Here is a 5612-nt window from a genome sequence, read left to right as displayed (position 1 = left end):
TATCATAAATGCCACTAAAGAAGCTGTTTGTGGGCCTAATTATTGTCCTTTGGCTACAAAAATGGACAAACAACTATGGTCATAAGGACGTGCAAGTGGTGATGTACTCTCAAAACATTCATTATTATCATATCTACAACATCCGATGTATCTCCCAATCTTTTAAACGTGTATTAAACATGAAGTTCTCCTCCGGTTTTAAAGAGTATATTTACACCGAAAACACTTTCCACGTACCCAAAGAGAACAAGAGAAGCGCCCGTAAAATATCAATGTCCCGTCAGTATATCTCTATACTTAAGACTGACTGACTGAGTGAGTTTGGTTTTACGCCTCTTTTAGCATTACTCCAGCAACATCACGGCGGGGGACACCTTAAATGGGCTTCACACATAGTACCCACGTGGGGAATCGAACCCGGGTCTTCGGCGTGACGAGCCAACGCTTTAACCATTAGGCTACCCCACCGTCCCTCTATACTTAAGACATCAGCTTACGACGTACAACGATATTTTTCTGTAACAAAATAATACACACCGTCGAATGGAATTTGGAAGTGATTCACATGAAAGGGAAGATGCATGGATGTCAACCTCTGTACTATAAGGAACACATCATTTCAGAGTATATTGTTACTCCTCCATCGGGTGATTTGTGGTTGGCAAAAACTGTCTTTTGCGGACGACCAACGTTTCCAGGTACATTATTAGTCCGTCATCACTTAATGTATGGTTGGCAAAACTGTATTTTGAGGAAAACAACGATTACAAGTGTATTCTTTCTTACTCATTCAACAAGTGATGAAGATATCAAAGAAGATAACATCCATGAATTTTCCCTGTTAATATGAGTATACTATTCATCCATTTTATTCGTTTATTCTCATGTATTTCTTTGTTTCCATTTTGTAAAGTATCTCTGCCACTATATACATCCCAATACCGGTCACCAACAGGGCAAACATGGTGTACAGTTTGACATATACACATAAGATGCTGCTCAGAGCGAACGTTAACGTCGAACCAAGGGATATCCAAGTGTGGACGTTAGCAAATGCCGGTTCCTTCTTTTCTGGGAAGTACAGAGCAACCAATGCTGAAAATAGAAATGGTGCAATACAGTGGAAACCCGCTTATCAAGACACCTGCCCTAACGTACAATATTCCAGCTATATGGCCGCGGTCATATATAATATGTACCGGTGACAACATATACACTATATAAGATGCCTTATTTATCGGATAGCCCTTCCGGATCCGCACAGAGAATTTCAGTTACCAAATACACACTTTAGTGTCCCACTTACTTGACCGCGACCACACCTGGTGATGTTTGTTTTGTAATTCATCACACAGCTCCAACAACAAAAGGCCTGATATCATGTGATCGCAGTGTTTATTTTAATCCTGTTATTGCACGTACTTCTTATAAATATATTCACAGTATATCTACAATTATGTTTTAATCAATAGGATTCCCTTTCATCTTTCAGAACGAAAATAACTAAAAATCAGGAAGACTGTTAAATTGATTATCATTTCTTAGTATTGTCCATATTCAGGTGGTTGTAAACTGAATACATGTACTTACATATTATCTGTGGCAGGAAAATACTATCAGCTATTGCCCAGCCAACAGGCAACATGATTATATATTTTGTATCCGTCTCGTTTGGCGTCCAGAGGTAAAGTGTAGTAAAGACAGCAGCATGTATCAGCGCCGCCGTCGCAAATAACACATGGCGTCCAGTGTACTTAGCTACTCGACTTGACACGAAGGTTCCAAATGAAATTGCCGCCCCGTAGGCCGCCATGACAAACCCGACCATGTGGATCCCAATGGGGCAGCTGATGTACGACTGAAGAAAACAATGTTATAATTGACATTTAATCAATTACAGTGACTTTCCGTTAATCTGGATAGTACAGTTACTGCTGGCTGAAGAAATAAAGCATTAATTTACACGTAATATGTTACAGTGAAATTCTGTTTATCTGGATGGTACAGTTAGCATTGGCTGAAGAAAACAATGCAATGAAAATTGACATGGAATATGTTGGTGAAATTTCGTTTCTCTAGATCTGAACAAGTAATTCACTTGCCGCTCTGAACGAGCATTTCAAGATTATGCTAAATTCTAGTGAAATTATATGTCAACCATAACAAGATATGATTTTATTTCTGTAACAGATTTTCTATAATTTCTTGATTACATAAGTTTAAGTAAAAGAAACAAAATGCTTAAGCTGCGCTCAATTTTCCTTTGCTGTAGGCCTCTGATAGAGGATTCTGTAATCTGCTGACATGTTTAATCATTTCGCGATCACAGTGATTTTTTTTTTCTTTTTTTGGGGCTCCATTCATATGTATTTCACGCTTAAGCTTATTTCTGAGGGTAGTCAAGCCTATACGTTTGTGACGCTTGTATACATTTGAACTCTACGCCAAGACATTAAAACAAATAAAATATGAATTAACGTATCATTGATTATAAAGATATATACCTGCTGCATCAGATAATTGTAGATCTATCGTTAGATGGCTATGCACCGAAAGATCTAAATTCACTCCATTTAAATGAATTTCCTTATATACTTATTCTGGGATAATAAGTGTGGTAGGTCACCTATGTGGAAAGTATTTACCAATCAAATGAAGTTAAAGAATGCCAAATTTGCTTTGATAACTGTAGAACCAAGGACCTTCTGATCAGAAAGCAGATGTTCTATCCACTTGACCTACTGGTGACCCTATCGTGACTGATGAAACCAGGTAAATAATGTTGATTGATTGATTGATTGTTGTTTAACGCCACATTCAACAACATTCCAGCTATATGTCTGTAAATAATCGAGTCTAGACTAGACTAAATCAGCATCACTGGTATCGATCTACGTATAAATTGCGTCAGTCGCCTCTTACGACAATCTTGGGTTTCTGAAGATCAGTTCTAACTCAGATCTTCACGGGTGGTTTAACATAGGAATTATTCCTTCATAATGGGCAAATATTGACCTACTCACCCTTGTGTAATCTCCAAAGAAGACGGACCCCACAACAGCAATGTACAGCAGCATAGGAACAAGAAAGATGAACTTCGTGGTGAACACAGTCACAAAGAAGGAAGACAGCGAGTCTTTCAAACTGGCTTCCGCAATCCAGGCACTCTTTGGTAAAGGTGAGAGAAAACATATGGTGATGACAAGAGCTAGAATATCACATGCCACGAAAACGCCAAGCATTATATGAACCACTCCCTCATCCGGAGTAAGAATAGTAGTTCCATTTGTGGACAATGGACAATAGGCAGCTCCACAGACAGCCTGTGTTGTCACATTGTCATACGCTCCTTGTTTCAGGACCAACGATGACACCAAATTTCCCGGAATCTGTGTGGTTTGAAAAATTGCGTAGAACAGACCAGTTAATTTACTGAGAGCAACGTAGGTTTCTTGGGACGTCCTTTTGGCCAGAGAATAAGAACACACAGTGATGTACGTGCTCTGGCTGGTCCATAAGAAGCCAGAGATCCCTCCAAGAAGAAGTGACGCTGGAATCAGGGTGTAGAAAGTTGGGTAGAAGTTGGAAACGGTGTAGATGAGGTGACACACCCAGGATAGAATAATACATTTCTTGACGCCAAAATACCGTATTACAGTTGGTGCCAACATACCTGAGAACACAAACGCACCATACACTGCACTAAGGGAGAAGACTCCAAGGTCATGCTTTTCGTTGAGGCTGCTTTGAAGATCCTGAAGGGCATGGAATGCTGTGAATGCCGCCAGGAAAGTTGAAGCCAAAATCAAGCAGTTCCTGGTTTCTTTGCCTTGTATCGTTGTGTCGTCCCTATCGTCCGCAGATTCAGACGTCATGGTTTCTTTAATTCCTAAACTAACAACAATGGGTACATCATAATAAAATACATAACATATGAAATGCAAAATGAGTCAAACCGAAACATGAGTCTCATTAACCTATTCAGACAATGACCCACTTTTCAGCCGATCCGAATTTTCTCGTGTGAAAGAGAAATTAGACATCACAAACAACTATGGTTACACTGAATTCCAATTCCCTGTTTCATAAGAAAATGGTATTTAAAAATGAATTTTAATTTTAAACTTTAATAACATCGTATTTTTATATTTTATGGTGAGGTGTAGGCAGCTTGACCTTAACTAAGACGTCACAGACTGTCCCTGTTTGATGAGGTCGTAAATTGATTCACAATGCATCTGGCTCACTGGTTACACCTGTTATGTGGTTTTGGGCGCGTATTCAGAATAGTTCTGTAACGCGCAATATGATTGATTTAATATCAATTTCGTACCAGACCGCCAAACTTTTCTAGCGGCCGAGCCTCTTTTCGAGGATTAGAAGCAGTAGCGCTGCAACATATACAAGTACTTAGATGTATCAAATAATACTGATTAATATATGTATCCAGTTAAATGAATTGGTCTCAAAATTCTGGACTGGTTATTGTACTAAGTTGCGCAATAGGACGGAACCCAGTCAAAAGGAAACCAGACTGTTGTGTAATCAATGTTTTGACTTGGGTTGTTTCGTGTTCTTTTTGCTTTGTGCAATACCATTGCATAAGTGATTTATATAAGCCTACAATAAAGAAAACTTACATCTTTAAGAATGATTTATTCCTTTGACAGGTTCGTGTCCATAAACCGCAGTGAATAACCATGTACTAGTTTGCTACATATATTTATATATTAATCTGCATTGACACCCGTATTGCTTCCCGTTATCTTTGGTGTTGGGGTAACCTAGTGGTTAAAGCGTTTTGATTCCGGGTTCCATTCCCCACATTGGTACAGTGTGTAGTGTCCCTAGCCGTGATATTGCTGAAATGTTGTCTTCTACAAATACGATGAAACCAACTGCAAGGATTACTAAACTCATAACCCTCACATACGAAATGGACACATAGGTTTCACATACGCAACAATCAAGTTTAGACTATGTTCATACAACCGCTGTTCGGGTAACTGGTTGATTATTGGCGGACGGCGAGAGACATTGCTCTTGCTATGAACCACTGGTATGTACGGTGCATTAGTGATTAATTAGAACCGTCTTACAGCTTGAATATTATAGGGGGCGGTGGGGTAGCCTAGTGGTAAAAGCGTTCGCTCGTCACGCCGAAGACCCGGGTTCGATTCCCTACATGGGTACACTGTGTGAAGCCCATTTCAGGTGTCCCCCGCCGTGATATTGGTGGAATATTGCTAAAATCGGCGTAAAACTGAACTCACTCACTTGAATATAACAGAGTGTGATAAACGTACGCAAACGTCCTAACTTCACGAAAACGAACATTTAAGAAGTTAAACTAAAATGATAAAATGAGGATTTAACGTGTGGATGAGGAACCCTGGCCTTTTTGTTTTAAGGGTTGATTGAGGGTTTGTTTTATACTCACTCGTTGCGTGTATGTAGCTGGCGTATACTTTGTAGAGTGGCGAGATTATCACCATAAAACCTTTCTACATCGACTGGATGAGTCTTACTGAAAGAACGCAGCACAACCTTCAGTTATCTGTAACATTGTTGGGTGATAACATATGCATGTACGGCCTACATAACGGCCATGT

At 39.5% G+C, this 5612-nt stretch overlaps 1 long non-coding RNA gene across 1 annotated transcript; it reads right to left on the bottom strand.

Annotated features, from left to right (window-relative positions):
* Positions 1 to 539: 539 nt before the first annotated feature.
* LOC124256252 lies at positions 540 to 1773 on the bottom strand. The gene is made up of 3 exons (XR_006892864.1): positions 1591 to 1773; positions 743 to 1095; positions 540 to 668 (listed from the first exon to the last, which is right to left on the bottom strand). It is a non-coding gene; the product is annotated as an uncharacterized LOC124256252 (long non-coding RNA).
* Between the last annotated feature and the right edge of the window lie 3839 nt (positions 1774 to 5612).

The sequence above is a fragment of the Haliotis rubra genome, unplaced genomic scaffold, assembly GCF_003918875.1.
Source record: "Haliotis rubra isolate DU_JTF1 unplaced genomic scaffold, ASM391887v1 Scf621, whole genome shotgun sequence".
Classification (NCBI taxonomy): Eukaryota; Metazoa; Mollusca; class Gastropoda; order Lepetellida; family Haliotidae; genus Haliotis; species Haliotis rubra.
Note: the sequence above shows the minus strand (reverse complement) of the source record. Positions and strands in the feature narration are given on the sequence as shown.